A 25500-nucleotide genomic window follows, 5' to 3' on the forward strand; every position below is an offset into this window, starting at 1 on the left:
AAATATGCACAAACCAATGTATGATAACTGACATTTCAGATACAAGAGTGAGACAACTGTGGGTCATAAAAAATAAAAAATAAAATTCTGTTGCAAAGAAGTCAACAAATAAGCCCGATTCACAGGGAGGGAGTAATAGGCTCTATCTCTTGATCAGAGAATCTGCAGTTGCATCGGAAGGGGTCTGAATAGAGACATAAGTGAAGATTTAGGGACTTTTTTAAAATCAATCTACCAAAATGAGTGAGTCTTAAAGTTCCTCTTCTGGCCCTTGTAGCTCTACAGAGCTAAAATAAACAGAAGAAGACTGAATTTCAGAGGCTGACTTTAAATTTGAGGCAAAGTTGTTCTAAAAGTAGTATTTGAGGCAAAGCTGATCGAAATCTAGCCTCCTACTTTTAGGATCCCAAGTGCTTCTGTGGGTGGCACCTTGTACCAAGATAAGATCTATAGGGGGACCTCTACAGTGATACCTAGAAATTTCTGCAATGATAGAGAAATAAATCCACCCAATTTCTCTGCTACATTATTATGAGTAAGTTATATACCAAAATGTGACCAACAAAAATAACTCCCTACATCTAGATTCCTCTGGTTTCAAACATTTGCTACAAGTTTCTCCCTTAGTACAGTCGTAACACAAGACCAAATCTAATGAACATAAGTCTTCTTTATTTTTCATTTACTCATTTATCTATCTATTCAACAATGTCTGGCTAATAGGATTCAGCTATGGGAAGTTGCCTTGGCTTTATTCCATCGAAGCAGGAAGACTGACATTTATGAATCAGGTTGATCATCGTTTTTAGTTTTAGTTTAGGAATGGTTTGGAGAGCACATTACATGCAATAGAGAAAAGCCCATGAGAGAGATATTGTAAAAGATGTCAAAATCAGCATAAAGTGCATTTTGGGGGGTTCTGGTGAAGACCAAAGGGGTCATCAGCAAGAAGAGGAGGAATTACTAGTCAAGAAAAAAACAACATTTTTAAAGAGATGAAAAACGTAACAAAGCATCTGTGGGGATCTACAGACAGTTTTATTTAAAAAAGAGGGTTTACTTGAAATAGGTTATCATTGATGTCTATAAACTCAGTAGTGCAGGTAATGAGCTCATTTTCTGATAAGTGTGATTTGGGAAGAAAGAGAGAGGAGTTTGAGGACAGTCAATATGAAAATTTTGAAACAGATTTGTTTGGGGACAAAAAAAGCCAAGCCAGTGGGCACCGGGGAGCAGTTGAGTCTGATCAGCATGACTTGTCTGGATCTAGAGAGCTCAAGGCACAGATGGCTCATCAATAGTGCTAAGCAGTGTCCCAAAACAAGGGTCAAAACAGTTTAGATAACTGTTTAGAAATTTCCTATTTAGCTAAAATTACCAAAACCACTCTGTGTTATCATTCAATGTTGCATAAAAGTATCCTAATACTTTACAGTGTAAGTGCATTATGAACACTTTTATTAGTTCTCTTTTTTTTTCCCAGCTTGCCTGGAGGTTCCAGTGTGCAAATAACTCTCAGTTAGTTCTATGAAAGTGCATTAAGTCTTTGAGGTTTAATGCTCTAGGGTGGCATTCAGTTCCTTAGAGTGGTAATTTACTAAATGGTAGGGTGGGATGCGATCTTCCTTATCCAAAGAAGTGAACTAGAGCAAAGAATTAAGGGGGTTGTCCATATTCAAAAAGCTTATTATAGAACTGCAACATCAGAGCTAGTGAACACAGGGTAAGAACACTACATAAAAAAGAAAAGTGAGTTTCCCTTTGATAATATATTATTTCCAATTGGCTAATAAAAGGGAAAACGGCATATAAAAAGCATGCAATTTTTCTAATTAGATCAGCATGATCTCTGCAGTCTTCTCCAAAAGTATTCAATACTTTGGGCTATTTAAATCCATTTAGCCTGTTTTGAAAGGAACTAAAGGGAGAACATACTTTCAATGGTGTATATAGCTTTCATTTTATCTAGGACAAAGGAATTCTCTCATACTTACTGAGCATCTTGTCTACAAGTAACAGGGATTTATTTTGCATCAGTTCAAGCTGTCCTATCTGCCAAAATGATACATGTTCAATGACTTTTAAAACCACTCAAATATCTCCATTCAATTGTTCTTCCCCACCCAGCTTCTAGAAAAGCAAAAAAATTGTTTTAATATTTTGTAAGGCATCCATTAGGATGACTCCGTTTAAAACACTAAGTGGCTTAATGGTATTTTCAATGCTACACAAAATATTCTAACCATGAAAAAATTTCAGCTATCTACCAATATATAGGAGCTCATTAACTTTAAAAGATATGAACTGCATATAGAAATCTAGTGTACCAGCTAGGAACTTTCTGAGTAGTTAGTAGATATTCCTTTATTTATTTACTTTTAATTTAAATGTAAATTTAATAGAACACAATATTCTAAGCACCTAACTGAAAGATAATTTTACTGGAATAAGGAGAGCATATGAAACAGAACTGAACTGTTAAAAGTTTCAGCACAGATGTAATATAAAACCTTCCACAAGCTTACTGTATCTAAGAAAACATTTCACTTGAAATGCTTTGAGGTGCTAAATTAAACATACACTAGTCAGGTTCCTAGAGGAATATTGTTGGGTAAGGTGAAATTTCCATAAGGGATGTTACAAGTAGATGTGGCTTTGAATGTGTAGGTTCCAGAGATGTTGTTTCTATCAACACCCAAAAGAGTCTAAAGCACAAATAACAACGCCAGGGAACTGTAATGGGACCATAGATTGGACTCAGAGGAAGTAACTACCCAAAATCTGGCTCTTTCTGATAGTAATTCTTTCTAAGAAGAGAATATTTTCTCAGATATGTATTGACTTTGAAAGATAAACAATGTAAATATGCTACTTGTCTTGACTTGTTTCTTCCAAAATACTGATGCCTTTACATCAAACAATGCTAATAACCAATTCTATTCACAGGTAGTATTTTGAAAAGGAAAGCTTTGATCTAGCTTTTGGGTAGAATTATAAGTACATCAGACTACCAAATTGCACACATTTATTTTAAGGTCATTAAAATCACATATATTCAATTTACATGCTCATACATTTGAAAACATATGCTGAGAAATCCACAAGGGAAAAGAAAACAAATCAGAACGGAACATTTACATAGTTTCTGTTTGTCATTCAGTGCAGAAAAAAAATGCAATAACCACAGCTTTTGGAAGTAAAGTATTGTTAGTGTTCATATAAAACAAAGAAATATTGACTTCAATAAATAGTATTCAAAAACTGATTATATGAGAAAATTTCATCTTCTACATTGACATTTTTACTTACGCTGCTACATCCTACATCAGGACAAAGAAGAATAATTTAAAATGGAGATTCTTTTAAAAAACAGAAATAAGAAAAATAAAATAAAATGGAGTTTTTTTTTCCATTATCCTAAATCTTTGAGATCAAATACATCAACTATAATGCAAGTGAGTAGCCCACAATAAAAAGAAGAAGCAAAGCATAAGGGTGCAATACTGAAAATAAAGTGTTCAAGAAAGGAAGGATTTATTGTTAGCACTGAAGTCCTAATATAGTTTGAATAAAAACACTAAATGAAATTTTCTTCTATTTTCAGTAACCATTCCATTTTCTTCTTCCTTTCTTGGAATTACAAGCAAGGTGAATAGTAAGTTTTCAGGGCAACAAGTTTAAAATCAATGAGTTATACAATTAAGGTCTCAAAATCCCTGAATATTCAGGAATTGAAATGATGGGAACAAGTATCTAAAGGTTGGAATTGGTCCCTAATCAATGTGAATTCATAAATTCAAATCATGTCTGAATACAGTTTTGAAAATTGAAATCTTTCCACATAATGATCCAATGTATATATTGACCATTTAATCCTGATAATCAATGCTTTTATAATAAAAATTGTTGAGTCAACCATAATTACAGAAATATATTTTGGCCAAGACATTAAACATACAAATGTAAGGAATGTCTTACATTTGCGTCACAGTAAGTTAAGCCTCCAACCCTTGATTTCAGCTTATGTCATGATTTCTCAGTTGGTGAGATTGAGCCTCACATCGGGCTCTGCACTGACAGCAAGGAGGCTGTTTGGGATTATCTCTCTTATTCTCTCTCTACCCATCTCCAGCTTGCTTACATGCATATGCTCTCTCCCCTCCACCCCCAAAATAAACAAACATTAAAAAAAACATACAAATGTTAAGCACAAATATTTATCATCTATTGCAAAAGTGATGATAAGGGGAGATGAGAAGGAAAGTACTTACACAGGAGGTGCTATGCCATCCATTGTTTGGATATCTACTTTTATCCAGGACAATGATCAAATCGGGTATTTTTACAAAAAGAATATAATATTAGAGAATTGCATCAATGTCTAATTCAATGTCTAATGCTGTTTGTGATGTTATACTATAGTTTTGCAAAATGTTGCCATTGGAGAAAACGTGACATGGGTACAGAGCTCTCTCTGTATTATTCTTCACAACTTTATCTAAATCTTGAATTCTCCAGGGGCACCTGAGTGGCTCAGTTGGTTCAACATTTGACTTCTGCTCAGGTCATGATCTCACTGCTCATGAGTTTGAGCCCTGCATTGGGCTCTGTGCTAACAGCTCAGAGCCTGGAGCCTGCTTCAGATTCTGTGTTTTCCTCTCTCTTTCTCTCTCTCTGTCTCTCCCCAGCTCATGTTCTGTCTCTTTCCCTCTCTCAAAAATAAATAAACATTAAAAACTTTTTAAAAATCTTGAATTCTCTTAATGCAAATTTAATTAAAAATGTAAGTTTTTCCTGAAAATGGAGTTCACACACACCACCTTTCTCCACAATGTTTTAAAAAAATGCTGACAGGGCAAAGAATGCAGAGATAAGTAAAACAATATCTGATAATCTTAAGGAAAAATCTGCTACATGGCTACTTTAAAATCTAATCTATTAATACATGGAAAAGAATGAATCCAGACCAATTTTATATTCCATATACAAAAATAAACTTAGAATGAATCAAAAACCTAAATGTGAACCATGAAATGATAAAACTCTTAGAAGAAAACATAGGTAGTAATTTCTTTGACATCAGCCATAGAAACATTTTCCTAGATATCCTCAGGCAAGGAAAACAAAACAGATATGTAAGTGATGAATCACTGGGTTCTACTCCTGAAACCAACACTACACTGTATGCTAACTGACTTGAATTTGAATAAATAAATTTTTAAAATGAACTATTGGGAGTTCATCAAGATAAAAATCTTCTCCACAGCAAAGGAAACCACCAACAAAACAAAAAGGCAACCTGTTGAATGGTAGAAGATAAATGCAAATGATAAGGGATTGTATCCAAAATGTAAAAAGAATATATACAACTCCACACCAAAACACCACAAATAACCTGATCAAAAAAATGGGCAGAGTACCTAAGCAGACATTTTTTCCAAAGAAGACATAAGTGTCCAACAGACACATGAAAAGATGCTCAATATCACTCATCATCAGGGAAATGCAAATCAAAGCAGCAATGAGATATCACCTTACACCTTTCAGAATGTCTAGAATCAACTAACACGTGTTGGTGAGAATCTGGAGAAAAAGGAACCCTCATGCAATGTTGCTGGAAATGTAAATTGATGCAACCACTGGAAAAGAGTGTGGAGGTTCCTCAAAAATTGAAAATAGAAGTACCACATGATCCAATATTTCCACTAATGCATATTTATCCGAAGAAAACAAAAACACTAATTTGAAAAGATATATGCACCACTATGTTTATAGCAGCAATATTTATAATAGCCAAGATATGGGAGCAGTCCAAGTGTCCACTGATAGAAGAATGGATAAACAAGTTGTAATATATGTATACAATGAAATATTACTCAGCCATAAAAAGGTGCAAACTTGCCATTTATGACCGCATTGATGGACCCAACGGGTATTATACTAAGTGAAATAAATCAGAGAAAGACAAATACCATATGATTTCACTTATACGTAGAATCTAAAAAACAAAACAAATGAATAAGCCAACCTAGCAAACAAACAAAAAGCATAAACAAAACCATAAATACTGGGAGAAAACTGATGGTTGCCAGAGGGGAGAGAGTAGAGTGATGGATAAAATAAGTGAAGTGGAGTAAGAGATACAGGATTCCAGTTATAAAATAAGTTTCCGGAGTAAAAAATAAATGTTAACATAAGGAATATAGTCAATGGTGCTGTAACAGCATTGTATGATGGCAGATGGTAGCTACACTTATGGTGAGCACAGCATAATGTATAGATTTGTAGAATCACTATGTTGTACACCTTAAACTAATGTAACATTATGTGTCAAGTATACTTCAATAAAAATATATAGCATATTAATATTCAATTTGTGGTGTGGTAAGGACCACACGTCATAAAACATTCCCATTGAAAAGATATTTTGTCACTCATGGTTCCCAAAAAGAAGCACCCAATGCCATGGTTTGGTTGGGATGGGGAGACCTGTAAAAGCACTGAGGTCCATCCAGAGGAGAGAGAGAGTGGGATGGATCTTGGACTTGAGTTTTTATTGTAATTTCCTCAGAAGGAATGGGCAATGCAGGTTATACAGATTTAGGATTGGCTAACTTGAATAATTTCAGCAGGCCCTGGGACATAGTGGCTATTCCTAGTTGGTACCTGGCCCTGGGTAACTAGGAGAGGTGGATGGTGGCACAGTAAAAGCCCAGTAAAGGAAGTGGTTTCTATATAGGTTCCAGATTGATTGGTTTGTATCTGAAAAGACACCTCCTGGAGGATTCCCTCTGAGGGAACAGCGGGTGAGGAGAGAGGCAAGAAGCCAAGGGAAAGCGACTCAGTTATACTATTGAGGTGTCTGGAACAAGAAGTGTCCAGCATACACATGTAGGGAAGATGTTAAAACATCAAATTTATAAAAGCTTGAAACACTGTTAACACAATGTCTAAGTATAGAAGCAAAAGTTTTCCCAGAAGCATATAGTGTAGGCAGCCAGCATGTGCCAACATATTAGAGGGAGGCAGACTCCTTTAAAGTGATTTGATCAGGGTAAGGGGGGTGATAGGCACGGAGGAGGGCACTTGTTGGCATGAGCACTGGATGTTATATGGAAACCAACTTGATAATAAACTATAATAAAAATGGAAAAAAAGATTTGATCATTTCCGTATTTTGAGCGGAAATGTAAGGCATTCATAGAAGCAAAATTTAGGTAGTTTTACTAATAGTTACATAACACTTGGCTAAATGTATTCATTTACATGAATTTGTGCAGATAATTGGTTCGTTGATTAATAATGTGTGGTTTATTTCCACCACATCACTTACAGACTAGAATTCTTTTAATTATATGATTTACAGAAAAAAATATATAATATATTTAGAAATCCAATGAACCTAAAAGGATTATTAATGCAAATATTAAATGTTGTGGGTATAGAATGCATTGTGAAGAAGAAGGCTGAGCTGCATAACCCATTAGCATCACCGAAACACAGATGCTTCGTTTCTTCAGTAGCATGTTTATGAGCCTTTGGAATGCGTTCATTTTTTTTTTCATACAGTCTCCAAGGTTTCTCAGAACTCCATCGCACAATCTGATTTCTTTCTGCAGGTATACTCACAAAAATTCCATTAGGGGAATGGGAAGCTTGTTCCTTCCCCTAGACAGCTCCCAAGAAAAACCTGTATTTGGTCTTAAAGATAGGGAGAAAAGTCCCCACAACCTCGCTCAGTCATACACCATCCATCTTCGCAGAGGCCCGGGGTCACCCAACGTTTCTGAGAGGCTTTTGGATTTTATAACCCACTGTCTAGCTGAAGCAAACATATTATCAGACCTATGAAATACCATTGGGAAAAAGAATTTTAATTATTTGACAATTGTTATATTTTTCATACTCACTCCTATAATACTCCTTAGGTCTTTTGGTCTTTGTGGTCAAATCGTGACTCTCCCATTAAACTATCTTTGCTTACTTTAGACAAGATCTTGATCTGTCGATTCACAGTCTGTGGTAGGAATTTGAAACATCAATATCTGTAAATGATAGTTTTTGCAAAGATTAAAACATTTACTAAAGGGAAATCACTAACCATAGTATCTGAGAAATATTAGGCACTAAAAATTTAGTTATTATGGCTGTGATTATCTAAACATTGTAGATACTTTAAATGTGGTGCTTGGTTATTTTGTTTCTATTTCAGACTTACTGTGACATTAATGTAAAAAAAAAAACAAAAAGAAAGACTTAGATAATCCTAAAAAGCCAGCACGAAAAAAAAAAACAAAGATTTTTTCCTCTCTAGAACAACATAAAAAGAAATAAAATCCAGACAAGCTAAGAGGAATTACTATTTCCTTAGGCATCTCAGCTAAGTATTCTCACAAATTTCTTAGAGAAAATGAGCAAAACATTTCTACTAGAATCCATTGCACACCCTTTAGCACATTTGCACATATTGTAAAGAATTGCAATGTTCAATATTGCACATATTGAAAAGTAACTTTTCTCTTTCCAATTAGAAATAGTCATTTCAACAAAGCATTTGGGTCTTTTTACAAAATCTCGATGTTGTTATTTGAGACAGCAAAGCAGAACCATGTCTCAATAACACTCTTTGCCTAAGCCTATCAACTGACATGATAAAGAAACAAACACAAAGAAATCAAGAATAAAAGGTAACTGATCAATAAGTGAATAGATAATATAGTTTTCTGAGATTTTGTGTGGCTTGACAAGCCTCAGCTTGATACAGCCCCACACAACACTGTATCTATCTTCACAAGAACACTAAAAGTTGTAATTAGATTCTGAAAAATTGACCAGTAATTGCCTTATTGAAGAATCATACAAAGAGCAGTCCCAGGAGAACACATTGAAATTTCAATGGAAGAAGTAGCCTCATTGGAGGAAAAAAAAAAAAAAAAGGTAGTCTTAGACATGTTGGGAATTCCCTGCTTGGAGGAAAGCAAGAGATAAAAAACAGAAGGACCATTAACACCCAGAGCTCATTATCTCCACAGTGAAATAGAAATATAGCTACACAGTAAACAAATGAGCAAATAACTGAGGCAAACAGGAGGCAGAAAGAAAGGCATGCTGAGGGTTCCTTATGAGCATTGCTTCTCTACATCAGCTCTTAACATAAGCAGCAAAATGACCTTCTTTTAGAAAGTCCCCACTGGGACAGAAGAAAGAGACTAAGAATTCAAATTAAATGGGGTCTTTTTGCAGAGGCATCACCGTGTTTTAGGAACCATTTGAAGTCCAAGGGTATTCCAGACAACATGAGGCAAGGGCGGTATAATGCANTCAAATATAAAAGTGACATAAAGTCTTAAGATTACAGGGACTATTAGCATTTATTCATATTAAGAAAATAATCAAACAAAAAGAAAACAAAAAGCACTGTTCAAGGAAGGAATCCCATCAGCCAAATGTAAAGGATCATCTCAGTTGGAAGTCAGGGAGGAAGATCAAATTCATGTGCAAGACAGTCTATGGCTAATCAGCTGTGGCAAATGAGACAAGTAGTGATCAGTCTGAAGTTTAAAATCTTGATAATATAAAAATTAAAATGTAAGAAAAATTGAGAGGTAAAAGTGAAGAAGAATGTGAATAAATGTGATTGTATTCTAATATCCCCATAATGATATTCTCTAAGTCTCATCTAAATTGACTTTTAAAACGAGGATATTGTTTCACAGGTCCAGAGTTCCAGAGTTAGGTGATGCCCGCAAATAGGTACAATCAGCACCTTAATAATGTCACCAAAGTACTAAGATTTTTTGTCACTCTCTTTTACAATCATTAGCATCAGTTTTCTTCTAAGTCTGTTTATGCTTATACTTGTAAGTAAGCTGGGAGTTATCCAAGTTACGTGCCTTCTCACTCCTCACATTTGACGAGAGAGTCAGAGCAAACCTCTACAATAAACACAATATATAAATCCTTTCTTTTAAAAAGATTATGGGTGCCATAACTCACCAGCTTGCTGTTAGACTAACACCATCAGAAGAAAAGGTGTTGCTGATTGACATGTATAGACTAAGAAAGTTCAATCTCTGAGTGCAGACACAGCATCCTCTGTGCCATATTGCTGTGTGGGACCAGGATACACTCATACCAAACACAGACCTGTCGGGAAGGAAGAAGGTATGAGGGAATGGAGAAGGCAGATTGACACTAGGAGGGAAACTGACAGTTTCAAGAGATAAGGATAAAAGATGGGTAAACTAACAAACAGATTTAAGTATATGATTTAAGGTCATAATTACACTAACCAAATAATTTTTAATAGGAAAGGAAATTCCAACAAAATGGAAAGTTGAGGAAGGAATGAAAGTAATAGGAAATATTAATATTTTAGCATTTTCATTTTTCAAAGTTGTAAATATTAGTGAAAAATGTTCAATCAGATGTGTTAAGTAAAATATAAAGTTAATTTTTATAACGTTCACAAGATAGCAATTGAATTAAGTTAGAATTAAAGAAGACCAATCCATACTATCAGAATGTAAATACATGAATAAAGAAATCAAAAGTATAATCAAAATTAAAAAATACTTTAAAAAAGAGGAATTTTTTTTAATTTTGTAAATGTTTATTTTTGAGAGCGAGAGACAGAGTGTGAGTGGGGGCGGGGCAGAAAGAGAGGGAGACACAAAATCTGAAGCAGCTCCTGGCTCTGAACTGTCAGCACAGAGCTTGACGTAGCGCTTGAATTCATGAAACGCAAGATCATGACCTCAGCCTAAGTCAGATGCTTAACTGTCTGAGCCACTCAGGTGCCCTAAAAGAAAATTTTGAAGGATATGGTAAAAGAATTAATACCTGATGCTAGTTAATTTTATGTGTCAACTTAACTGGGGTAAGGGATGTCTAGATAACTGGTACAACATTATTTCTAGACATGGCTGAGTTTCCAGAAGAAAATTTACATTTGAATTCATAGACTTAGTAAAGAGGGACTTCCTCATAAGTTCAGGTGGGCATCATCCAATCCATTAAGGGTCAGAATAGAACAAGAGCAGAGGAAGGGCAAATTTACTCTTTGCTTAAATTAAGATAATCCATTTTTATGCTCAGACAAGTACACTCTTGCTTCTCAGACCTTTGAACTTGATCTGGGTCTCACACTATCTGCTTCCCTGGTTCTCAAATCTTCACACTTGGACTGAATTACACCACTCATTTTCTTGCTTTTTGAGCTTGCAGAAAGCAATTTGTGGGACTTCTTGGGCTCCATAATCATGTAAGTCAATTCCTACTACAAATCTCCATATGGAATCTACCTATATATATTCTATCAATTCTGTTTCTCTGGAGAATTCTGCTTTACTGTTGCAACAACAAACATTAACTGTCCTCATCTGGTTAAGAGAGACACGGATATTCACGCACACAAAAAGAAGACAGAAAAGGCAAGAATGCATCTTTTTGCTATAAGAAATATGCATAAAGCAGAAAAAATAATCAGGAAAATAATCCAAGGAGGATTGCCAAATACTAACAGATTTCAGACAGAGTTATGATATTAATATCAACCTTTAATTTGTGGAAGGTGTTAAAAGACACAAAAGCTTCACTTTATAGTAATGAAGGATTCAGTTCAGAATGTGCATAACTGTCATAATGGATAAATATAATATTGAATCAATAAAATTCATAAAGCATAAGTCACAGAAATGCAAGATTAACTGAAAATGACAGAAAAGAAATAATAGGAAAATGTATATTATAACTGTCACCTCATGAGAAATCAGGATGTTAAAAATAAAGATCACCTATTACATAAAAGTAACTCAAACTAGATCAAGAATCTAAATGTAAGAGCTAGACTGGGAAAATTTTTAATATAATTTATTGTCAAGTTAGCTAACATACAGCATATATAGTGTGGTCTTGGTTGTGGGGGTAGATTCCTGTGATTCATCACATACATACAACACCCAGTTCTCACCCCAACAAGTGCCCTTCTCAATGCTCATCACTCTTTTGTTCTCTCCCTTGCCTCCTCCCATCAACTCTCAGTTTATTCTCTATTTAAGAGTTTCTTATGATTTGCCTCCCTCTTTGAAACTATTTTTTTCCCCTTCCCTTCCCCCATGGTCTTTTGTCAAGTTTCTCCAGTTTCAGATATGAGTGAAAACATATGACATCTGTCTTTCTCTGACTGAAATAAGTCTGTCTGGAAAAAAATTTTAATGTTTATTTATTTATTTTTGAAAGAAAGTGTGGGGGAGGGGCAGAGAGAGAAGGAGACAGAAAATCCCAAGAAGGCTCTATGCTGTCAGTGCAGACTCTGATGCAGGGCTCAAACTCATGAACCATGAGATCATGACCTAGGCTGAAATCAAGTGTCAGACACTTAACTGACTGAGCCACCTGGGTGCCCCAGGAAAATATTTTTTAAAGATGCAGAAGAAATAAGATTTCATTTCTAATTTAGAAAAGCTTATACAAGTGAATTAGAAAAATATAACCAAATTAAGAAACAGGAAAAGGACAGGGACAAGGAATACTGCACAGAAAAAGAAATACCAATGACCAAACAATTTAAAATTATTTTTCACCTAAGAGATTAAATGATACTTTATTTCACCAATGGAATGCAAGTTTGCACTCAAATACATGTGGTGCAGCTAAAAACTAGTGCAAATTTTCAAAAATTAGTGATAATGTCTGTCAAAATATATGCATCTCTTTGAACAAGCATCACACTGCTAAGAATTCACTTTAAAATTACAATAACAATAATATACTAAGGAAAAAATGCAAGATGCACTTGGATTCCTGGATTCATATGTACAAACACTCAGGAAAGCTCTTATCCAATAATATAATCACAGCAAATAAATCAAGCAATGCACATGGCGTAAAGTAATATACAAAATATATTAAAATTAATTGCTTGGTATATACTGACAACAAAATACTTCCCTGTATGTTTCTGAGGAAAAATTGCAAGAAGCAGGTCTATGTAGACAACCTGATCCCTTTTGAGTAAATAATAATTTAATACTATCTAAATTAATGAACATATGAAAAATTTTTGTCCTTGAAGAAATAGTGAAAGATGACAAAATAGATTACTCTGGAGAAAAAGGCTTGGGGTGCTGGGGATTGAGGCCCCCAAAGTGTATATCTGCATGCATGCGTGTCTACAAGTGTGTGGAAAGTGAGGACACAATACACAGAGACAGTACAGGGATGTGACATGACAATACTCAACCCAAACTAATTCAAAGGGAATCCAGAGTACAGAGTCCAAAATAATTATATGAAATGCAGCCTTCAAGGAATGTGCAGAAATTTCATTGTGTTTCCCCGTGGCAATAAAGGGGGGAAGAGTGTTTAAAGGCAATTTTATCTAGATTTCAAGAGGAAGAGGAAACCAAATAATATTGGTCCACACTACCTCAATTTACATTGGTCGTTGTGTCTTCTGGGATTATATAAATATTTGGGTTTGTATTACAATTCTTTTCTTGACTATAACCTTTACCTAGAGCTATCTCCCTTGACACCAGTAAAACTAATTGTCCTTTGCTCACAGCCTTTCACGTCTCTGAAAATTTTTTTAACCCAATGTCATTAAATCCTGTTCTTCTCTGAAGCCCAACTTAAGACTTAATAAGTGTCTACCTTAACAATAAGCAAACAATTCTCCTCAGTTTGGTAAGTCTCAGAAATTTTTTCTTTAAAATAAAGAAATGGAATTTGACGTCTCTTAGTTCTAAAATTCCATGAGCTTATGTTGCTTAAGCCCCAATCTCGGTGTCATGAATTTATCTCTTATCCATGCCCAAGATGTGAAAGCATATTGTAATTTTTCTACCAAAAAAGATAATTTTGAGATTGTCCTACACAAACTTGATGGAAAATGAAAAACAAAATACTTTCAGTACCTTTTACTATATCAAAATATCATTTGCTTAATCGTTTAATGAATGTTTGAAATGTTCCTTAAGACTAATGGCAAGCATGCGCGCACGCACACACACACACACACAATTTTTGTATCTAATAGTAGATACAACTAAAAGATTTTGAAAGAATTCCTAAATTAAAAGAAAGGAAAAAAAAGAAGATACTTAATACTAACAGCCGATAGAAGATTGTGTGTGCATGTGCTCACATGTGCCATATGTAATTTTTAGTTATTTTAATTTTGTTTCTCTGCCATAAATTTCTTCCGGTGACATTTCTTTCTGCTTGTGAGTCCAGGTAAGAAATATCTCTACACTTAAGTACCTGAAAATTCAGTCTTGGCTATGTTAGAAAATCATATGTCAATATTGATTTTCTAAATGGAAGTAATCAACAGAAGGAAAAGCAATGGTGTTTTAAAAATTCACTTCATAATGGAATTTTGTCATTGGGACACATTTCCTGAAATGAATATGACAGTCTATCAGTTCTTTAAGACTGATTCCAAATATTGACAATAGAATATTTTTATTGCTCCAACAAAAATTGCCATACCCAAGATTAGAGAAGATAACAAATGAAATAATGTGAAAGCAAATTTACACAAATCTACACTATCCAACATGGTGAATAATAAAACCGTTGATCAATTGATATATAAATTTATGCCCCAATTTTTTAAAATTTAGGTCATTTCTCAGGTTAGGAGTAAATAATTACTTGAAAAAACTTACCTATGCACATAAAGTAACCATCTTAGTGCCAAAAATATATATCCAAAGCAATTCCAGACAGAATTTTCCTAACCAAATTTCCATAAGTCCCAATAGTTGTCAGAAGCCTGAAAAATAAGAAAATAAGAAGAAATAGGAAGAGATTGGTAAAAGAGTACACACTTTAATCTATAAGATGAATAAGCTCCGGGATGTAAATATATAACATGGTGACTATAGTTGATAACACTTTATCGTATAATTAAAATTTGCTAAGAAAATAGAACTTAAATATTTCCACCAGAAGGTAAATTAATGATCATGTGTTACTTAATTAGATGAGCGAATTCTTTTGCAGTGTATATGTATAACAAATCATTATGATGTAGAATATAAATACCTTACAACTTTATATTTCACTTATACCTCAATAAAGCTGAAATTTTTTAAAAAGTAAAAGAAAAATAACAATATTTCAGCACTACAACTTTTATTGAAAAAAAGCATCACTCTTTCATATTACAATAAATATTCTTCATAATATAATCTATTCTTAATGGATTTACAACTCTAAAATCACTACTCTATAAATAAATATTAAAAAAGGAGAGGTGTTTGGGTGGCTCAGATGGCTGATAGTCTAACTCTTGATTGTAGCTCAGGCCATGATCTCCCATTTCATGGGATTAAGCCCCGTGTCAGGCTTTGCATTAATGGTATGGAGCCTGCTTGGGATTCTTTCTCTCTTTCTCTCCTCTCCTCTGCTTACACACACCCTGTATCTCTCTCTCAAATATAAGTAAACATTGGGGTAATTGGGTGGCTCAGTCTGTTAAGCATCCAACTCTTGGTTTTCACTTAGGTCATGACCTCATGGTTGGTTCATGGGCTTGAGCACAGAGCTCTGCGCTGACAACTCAAAGCCTACAGCCTGCTTTGGATTCTGTGTCCCTCTCGCTCTGCCTTTCTCTCACTGTGCTCTCTCTCTCTCTCTAAAAAATAAATAACGTTAAAAAATTGAAAATAAATACTCTTTCCCACTTTGTCAAAGATTAGTTGGCCATACACTTGTGGGTCCAATTCTGAGTTCTCTATTCTATTCCATTGGTCTAAGTGTCTGTTTTGGTGCCAATAACATACTGTCTTGATGATGACAGGTTAGTAGTAGAAGCTAAAGTCTGGGATGGTGATGCCTCCCATTTTGGTTTTCTTCTTCAATATTACTTTGGCTATTCAGGGTCTTTTGTGGTTCCATACACATTTTAGGATAGCTTGTTCCAGCTTTGAGAAGAACGCTGGTGCAATTTTTATTGGGATTACATTGAATATGTAGATTACTTTGGGTAGTAATGACATTTTAACAATATTTATTCTTCTGACCCATAAGCATAGAATGTTTTTCCATTTCTTTGCATCTTCTTCAATTTCCTTCGTAAGTTTTCTATAGTTTTCATCATACATATCTCCTATATCTTTGGTTAGGCAAAGGGGAAAGAGTATCCCATGGAGAAAAGACAGCCTCTTTAACAGATGGTGCTGGGAGAACTGGACAGCAACATGCAGAAGAATGAAACCAGATCATTTTCTCACACCATACACAAAAATAAACTTAAAATGAATAAAGGACCTGAATGTGCGAGAGGAAACCATCAAAACCTTAGAGAAGAAAGCAGGAAACAACCGCCTTGACCTCCACTGCAGCAATTTCTTACTTGACACATCCCCAAAGGCAAGGGAATCAAGAGCAAAACTGAACTACTGGGACCTTGTCAAGATTAAAAGCTTCTGCACAGCAAAGGAAACAATCAATAAAACTGACAGAATGGGAAAAGATAGTTGCAAATGACATATCAGATAAAGTGCTAGTATCCAAAATCTATAAGGAACTCACCAAACTCCACACCTGAAAAACAAATAATCCAATGAAGAAATGGGCAGAAGACATGAACAGACACTTCTCCAAAGAGGACATCCAGATCGCCAACAGACACATGAAACGATGCTCAGCGTTCTTCATCATTAGGGAAATACAAGTCCAAACCACAATGAGATATCACCTCACGCCAGTCAGAGTGGCTAAAATGAACAAATCAGGAGACTCTAGATGTTGGCGAGGATGTGCAGAAACGAACACCCTCCTACACTGTTGGTGGGAATGTAAACTGGTGCAGCCCCTCTGTAAAACAGTGTGGAGGTTCCTCAAAAAATTAACAGTAAAACTCCCCTATGACCCAGCAGTAGGACTGCTACAAATTTACCCAAGGGACACAGGAGTGCTGATGCATAGGGGCACACGTACCCCAATGTTCATAGCAGCAGTCTCAACAATAGCCAAAACATGGAAAGAGCCTAAGTGTACATCTATTGATGAATGGATCAAGAAGATGTGGTTCATCTATACAATGGAATACTACACGGCAATGAGAAAGAATGAAATCTGGCCATGTGTAGCAACATGGATGGACCTTGAGGGTGTTATGCTGAGCAAAATAAGTCAGGCAGAGAAGGACAGATACCATATGTTTGCACATACAGGAGGATTAGGAGGAACTTAATGGAGGACCATGGTGGAAAAGAGGGGGAAAAATAGTTGGGGAGATGGAGGGAGGCAAACCATGAGAGACTCTTGAATGCTGAGAACAAACTGAGGGCTGATGTGGGTGGGGGAGAGGGGAAGGGGCTGATGGGCATGGGGGAGGGCACTTGTTGGCATGAGCACTGGGTGTTATATGGAAACCAACTTGACAACAAACTATTTAAGAAAAAATAAAAAATAATAAAAACACTAATAAAAGGCAAAATAAAATCACTACACTATTTTAAATTTTTTTAATATTTTTTTAATTTTTGAGAGAGAGAGAGAGAGCAAGCAGGGAAGAGGCAGAGAGGAAGAGAGACACAGAATCCAAAGAGGCCCCAGGCTGTGAGCTGTCAGCATAGAGCCCCATGTGAGGCTTCAGCCCACAAACCATGAGATCATGACCTCAGCTGAATTTGGACTGAGCTACCCAGGCACCATCCTTTTATACATTTTTAAAAATGTTTACTACACAGATTTGTAAATGAAATAAAATACCTGNAAACATATAATCTCTATATAAAAATATATTAATTCTGCAAATTCTACAGAACTAAAATATATGTTCTACATATTAATATGTATTATTCATATATTATACATATTAATTCTTCAAATTTTACAGGATTACAAAATTCTTTCTGTTTTACTTTATTTTCAATTTCAAAGCACTGTTTGGGAAAGATAATGTGAATTGAGAATAATTGAGATCATCAGGCAGAAATTTTTTTACAGGAAAACAATGAAATCAAACAGATTTGTTAATTATTTTAGTGATATCTTACAACCACAAACATGGTATTTTGTGGATAAATGTTTTAATTAAAAAAATAGAGAAAAGTCTGTGAAGATGGCAGAATAGGAAGCATTAGGAATTTGTCTTCACACCTAGACAATAATTACGCTGACAAAATCTATCTGATGTAACCATTTTGGAACTTGGAGTCTATTGAAGGTTTATACTTTCCAGGGGAAGGCTTCAGTATTATAGTTAATTTCAGTCAATTTCATCTGTTAGCACAATAACATCTACTCATCCTCCATGCCCAGGCCCATGATAAACAACCATAAAAATATTCTAGGAGCAAATTGTTTGTTTCTTGTAAAAGCCAGGGAAGCAAAAATAATCCCATGCTCCAAATATCAAAGTTCTGTGTCTGATTAGTGACTTTTGCTTCTGATCTTAGAGTTGCTGACAAGGAGGTGAACAGTTGGTATCGTACATCATGTCATTGTTGCAAACCACTACCGCTTTGGCTGAAGTGACTTCCAAAATACGTAAAGAGCTGGTGTCCATTTTCCCCCTTCTCTTCTCCCTCTCTCTCTCTCTCTTTTTTTCTTTTTTTTGGAAATAGACATTAAAGACTATGGCATCCAAAAGCAAGTGTATTTATAGAGAAAATTAGAAACACATCTTGCCTGCTCAGAAAAAGATAAAGAATCAGAATTGACTTTAGAAATTTACCCTTTAGTCTAATCCCTGGCATCAAAATAGCCTATAGCCAAAAACAAATAAAGAAAAACAAAAAGGAAGGATAATCTAATTTCCAGAGTTACCACATTATTAATGCAAATATCCAGGTTTTAAAAACCAAAAGTTACAAAACATACAAAGAAACAGAAAAGTATGGCCCATACAGAGGAAAGGAAAAAAAAAAAAAAAACAGAAACCATCCCAGGAAAACTCTGACTGCAGATCTACTAGAAAAATCATTTAAAACGGCTGTAATAAAGATATCAAATAACTAAAGAAATGTATGGATTAATTCAAGAAAATGATGTCTGAACAAAATGAAAATATTAAGAAAGAGAAAACCTAAAAGGAAACTAAAAACAAATTCTGAAGCTGAAAAGTATAACTGATATGAAAACCAGAGAGATTCAAAGATTGTTACACATGGCCAGATTTCATTGGATGGACTTTGAGGGTGTTATGCTGAGTGAAATAAGTCAGGTAGAGAAGGAAAAATATCATACATTTGCACGTATAGGAAGATTAGGAGGCACTTAACTGAGGACCATGGGGGAGAAGAAGGGGGGAAATGGTGGGGGAAAGGGAGAAAGGCAAACCATGAGAGACTCTTGAATGCTGACAAAAACTGAGGACTGATGGAATGGGGAGGGAGAGGGGATGGGCATGGAGGAGGGCACTTGTGGGGATGACCACTGGGTGTTATGTGGATACTAATTTGACAATAAATTATTTGTAAAAAAAAAACCAACAAAGATTGTTTTGAGCAGGCAGAAGAAAAACTCAGTAAACTCAAAGACAGGACAATAAAAATTATCAAGCTTGAAAAAAACAAGAAGAAAAAAATGGCATTTTTTTAAAATGAACAGAGTCTAAAGGACTTGTAGGACACCATTGAATATATCAATAGAGACAGTATAGGAGTCCTAGAAAGAGAAGAGAAAGAAAAGATCATATTTGAAAAAATAATAGCTGATATTTCCCAAATTTTTTGAAAGACATGAATAGAAATATCCAAGAAGCTCAAAAAACTCCAAGTAAAATTGCAGGGACCCACACCAAGATATATTATAATCAAACATTTGCATGACAATGAGAAGATCTTGAAAGCACCAATAGAGAAATGCTGCAATCCATAAAAGGAATCCTCAGTAGATGATCAGCAGATTTCTCATCAGAAACTCTGGAGACCATAGAGCAGGGGACTGATATTTTCAAAATACTAAAAACAAAGATCATCAACGAAAAATCCCGTACCTAATAAAATTGTCCTTCAAAAGTGAGGAAGAAATTAAGACATTCTCAGGTTTAAAAAAGCTAAGAGAGTTTGTTACCATTAGACCTGCCCTGCAAGTTATGCTAAAGGGAGTTCCACAGAATAAAATGAAAAGATACTAGACAAAATTTTAATAAAGATGAAGATCTCAGTAAAGGTAAATGTATAGGCAAATATAAAGCTAGTATGAATGAAACTATGGAATGTATCTCCATTTTTCATTTTCTATATGCTTTAAGAGACTAGTATATGTACACACAGATATGTACTATGGACACACAAAATGTATACATAATAAAATAATTATATATTTTAATAAATTATTTTATTATTTTTATATATTAGCCAGAATCCAGTATTATTGTAGTTTTGGTTTGTAACCCCATATTTTGTTTTTACATAATTTAAGAGACCAATGCATTTAAAATAATTTTTAGTTTATGTTTTGGGGTACATGGTGTATAAAGATGTGACTTTGTAGTATCAACAACTAAAAACAGATGGGGTTGGAGCTGTAAACTAACAGACTCGTGTGTTGTTTAAGTTACACTGTCATAAGTTTCATTTACAGTGTTATAACTGTAAGAATGTTAAATGTTATCACTATAGTACCCCAAAAGAAAATATAGAATATACACAAAATGAGGGGTGTGTGGGTGGCTTAGTCTTTTAAGTGCCAACTCTTGCTTTTGGCTCAGGGCATGATCTCATAGTTCATAGGATCAAATTCCACGTGGGACTCTGCACAGACAGTGAGGAGCCTGCTGGGGATTCTCTCTCTCCCTCTATCTCTTCCCCTCCTCCACTAGCATGATGATCTCTCTCTCTCTCTCTCTCTCTCTCTCTGTCTGTCTCTCTTTCAAAGTACATAAGTTAATTTCAAAAAAAAAAAGAATATACACAAAATGAAAGGAGAATGGAATTGAAATATTTTTACAATCAACTAAACAAAAAAGAAAACAGCAACACAGGAAATGATGAACAAAAAAGCTGTAAGATATATGGAAAACATATAGCAAAAGAATTGTCAAGGATGGAAAGCAACTGGAACCCTTATGTAATGATAATGGGAATGTAACATGGTATAACTAGTTTGGAAAACAATATGGGTAGTTCCTCAAAAAGTTAATAATGCAATTAGCATATGGCCCAGCAATTCTATTTCTGGATTCATTCTCCTAAAAAATTGAAAACAGGATCTTGAACAGAAACTTGTACACCATGTTCATTGCAGCATTATGCACAATAGCTCAAAAGTGGAAGCAATCCAAGTGTCCATCAATGTATGAATGAATAGCAAAATGTGGTATTTGCATACAAAGGAATATTTTTCAGCCTTAATAAGGAAGACATTTCTGACATATGGTACAATACGGATAAGTCTCAAGGACACTATTCCAAGTGAAATACACTAGTTTTAAAAAGACAAATAATGTATGATTTTATGTATATGCTATACTTAGTTTCATCGAAATCACAGAGACAGAAGAATGGTGGTTGCCAGGGGCTGAGAGGAAGAGGACAATGAGGAACTATTTTTTTAATGGGCATAGAGTTGCAGTTTTACAAGATGGAAAAAGTTCTGAGGATGAAAGATGGTGATGGTAGCACATTATGAATATATTTAATGCCACTGAACTGGACATTTAAAAATTGTTAAAATGGTAAATTTTATGCTTGTGTATTTTACCACAATAAAAAAAATTGGGAAAGAAAATAAGTGAGCATTTTATGTAGAGTATAAATATAAAGCCATGTAAGAAATCACATAAACTGTAATATTGTGATGCAAATAAGTTTCTATGTGCCTTGAGATAGAATTACTAAAGACCCCAACAGTCATGGACTCTGAAAGCACAGATTTTGTTTGCTTATCTGTTGTGTGTTTTTAAATATGAAGATCTAATTGGCCTTGTTAAACAATTCCTGAATCAGGCAGCATCCCAACTAGCAAGAAGAGGGGAGCTTCCTGAAAGCATGGGTTTTGTGAAGAAGTTGAAGAAATCTATTTATGAACTATGGTACTGCAACGTGACAGTATTAGAGATTAACATATTGCTTTACATTGTGTTTACTTGAAATATCTATGTTAACTATATTGCTGAATTGAGTGTTAGAAGAGATCTCACCCCTTCTGCCATGTGAAAACACAGGGAGAAACTAGCCTTCTACACGCCAGGAAGCTGGTCCTCACCGGACACCTAATTTGCCACTGCCTTGATCTTGGATTTCCCAGTATCCAGAACTGTGAGAAATAAGCATTTGGTGTTTAAGCCTTTCTCTTTGTGATAGTTTTGTTATGGCAGATGAATGGGTTGAGAAAAGGCTAGGTCTCTGGGGCAGAATATCAAATCTGCTTGATGAATTAGCAGTAGGCAAGATGGCTGGAACAGAGATCTGGTTCCTACATTTGCAGCTCCTTTCCTTGAAGAAATACAATTAAATTGTGAAAAGTTTTAGAATGTCTTACAGAATGTCTCAGACTCTGACCAATTATATTGGTCACATCTCCTACCTAGAAAAGGAATGTGTAAGTGCAGAGTGAGGAATGGAGAGTGGTGCAAACAGAGGAAGTTTCCTTTTCACTATGGGAAGAGACAGGAACATAAGAGAAGAAAGTCACTTCCTCTCCTCACACATGCAAATAGCATTCCTGTATAGTTTCCAGCCTGCCACCTCTGATTTACCTGCTTTTATCCCATTTAAGAGCCATGCCATTGGTTTGTAGCATTTTTATGATTATAATTCAGTACTGCCTTAATAGTAACAAAATTTTGTAACATTTGTCTCTTAATTCCATCATGGATGATATATTATTAAATAATAACTAACACAGAATCAGAAGAGCTGGGTACAACCCCCCACTCCATTATTTTCTAGTTTTTATTATTTTGGCAAGCAGTTAACTCTCTAAGCCTGATTTTCTTAATCTTAAAAATAATAAAAATCAAAATATCTTCTTCACACAAATGTTGATTTTTCCTACTCCCTCATTGTGTTACCTTAAACTTCTCAATTTACCAAAATTATAAAATAAAGTGATTAAATATATCAATGTTTCCCAAACTTCTCTGATGATAAGGAATAGGTAGGAAGCTTGTTAACAGACAGATTCATAGACTCCTCCATGGGACATTTTGACATAATAAGTCTTGGACTCTTGGAAATTTGCATGATTAATGAGAATCCCAAATGATTTTATCATCACAGAAATTTAGGGAAGTGGTCTAGGTTGATTTAAAACACAAAGTTCTGGGCACCAACCCAAATATGACAACTCAAGTTCCAGAAGAGAGGCCTGGTAGCTATAATTTTAATCAGTGGCCCAGGAAATTTTTGTGATTAAGCATAATTAAGGAACACTACAATGGATAACTGCTAAGGTCTCATCCAGTTCTAACATCCTTTGAATACTATACAAACTAGATTTTAAACCAATTTTTATAAAATTTTATAAAAAGCATTCTCTGCCCAACATGAAACTTTCAGGTATCTCAGATTACTCTCAACATGTGGAAGGTATGGTGCCCTATACAAGTAGAGAGACCTTTTTGCCTCTCCTGCCAATTTTTTGTTTGGAAAAATCTAAAGATAATATTTTTATATGTGTGTAGGTTGTTTTGTTTTGTTTTTTGCTTTTGTTTTCATTTTATGTGGCAGATATAGTTAGTTTTCATATACTACTTTAACTGGTCCTTCTTCCTGCGAATACTAATCAATTCTGAGGGGAATCCTCAAATCGAATATTAGAAATAAATCCAGAAAAACCTACCTTGAATTTTAAACACACATGTTAAATAATTCAACAAATCTGTTAAATTCGATATATATGTCAGGTAAAATTGATAATTTTTGGTATTACAAATGTGAATAAGATATAGATCCTATCCTTAAGGTCTTATAGACTAGTAAGAAAAAAAAGAAAAGAACATTAAAATAGTTTGTAGGTAATATCATAGAAGTCTGTATACTGTGAGATTTTGTAAAGGGAAAGATTGTAATTGACACTTTGGGAAGTGGTTGTGTTAGGTTGAGTCAGGAAAAAAGTTTACAGAAAAGATATGGTTTGAACCAGGTCTACAAATAAAGAAAGGTAAAAAAGGACATGAGGGATGAGTATAAACATTCCATGTAAAGGTAGCAAATGATGAAAAAAAGTATGCTTTATTATAACTGATATGTTAAATTCAAGAAATCACATGATGAAAATGAAGAAGACAGCAAACATTTGACTAACATCTGTTTGTCAAGACAGAGATGTAAACATTCTTTAGTAGATAATGGCAGGCCATTAAGAAGATATAAGCCTAGAACTAATGTGATCAGATTTACGTTTGAGAAAGACTACTATAACAAAAGAAATAGAAAATAATAAAAAGTATTACAAAATGGAGTGAGGTATCAACTCAAGAGACCACGTCAGTAGTCCAGACAGATTATAAAGATTTTGTAGAAAGGCAATCACAGAATCTTTGAGAAGAAAAAGTTTAAATCTTTAATAATGTGTAACTAAACAGAACATTGAATACCAACTGGAGGTATAAGAGTAAGGGAATAAATAATGTAAGATTATTCCCAGAAAATTTATTTTGCTGACTAGATGAACAGTGGGATCATTCACTGAAATAGGAAATAGTAAGAGAAAACCTAGTTTATTCTAGTACAAGGATAGAAGTAAGGTAAATAAAGAGTTTAGTTTTAATGTATAAATATGTGCCTGCTGGACTATTAGGAATCATTTCCTATACATTCTGGAGTAAACATAACTGGTAGTAGAGAGACATTCAAGATGTAAATACATATTTTGGATTCAACCATTAGTTAATAGTTTAGATTAAAACATTGGATGCTAACTGTGTGACCATACAGTTTATCCTGGGCAACTTTGGTATAAATTTGAATACTCTCCTCTTTCACATTCAAAAGAGTTCCAGATTAAATGATAAATTTCATAGTCTCTAACTCTAATATATACCACTCTAAATAAAATGTTATAAAAGAATAAGAGCAAGATCTTAAAATGTGGTTACAGAGTTTTAGCATGCTGTTCTAAGATGTTTTGAGAGATGATTGGGCTACCTATCAAGGATCTATCAATAAATTAATTGCTCATCAGAATATGATTCAATAGTACTTAGGGAACAACAATCTAATCCAGATTCCCTTCAATAAACCACACAATGTCCACTGTACAATTAAAAAAAAAGTGCTAAACATGAAAAGAGATAGGAAAATGCGACTCATGTTCAAGGAAAATTTGGCCAGCAGAACTATACTCCAAGAACATCCAAAAGTTGGAACTGACAGACAAGAATCCTAGGGGATTAGCCTATTTGAGCATTCTAAGTGTGCCTACAATAATGGTAGTAAATGCTAAGCATACTTACTGAATTTGCTGTATGTCAAGTATTGCGCAGAATGTTATAAATACTGTACAGTATCTCATTGAGTCCTTGTAAAAATCCTACATGACAGCCACTATAATTTCCCCTTTGTTACAAGTAGAAAATCTATAATTTAG

The sequence above is a fragment of the Crocuta crocuta genome, unplaced genomic scaffold (assembly GCF_008692635.1).
Source record: "Crocuta crocuta isolate KB4526 unplaced genomic scaffold, BGI_CrCroc_1.0 scaffold167, whole genome shotgun sequence".
Classification (NCBI taxonomy): Eukaryota; Metazoa; Chordata; class Mammalia; order Carnivora; family Hyaenidae; genus Crocuta; species Crocuta crocuta.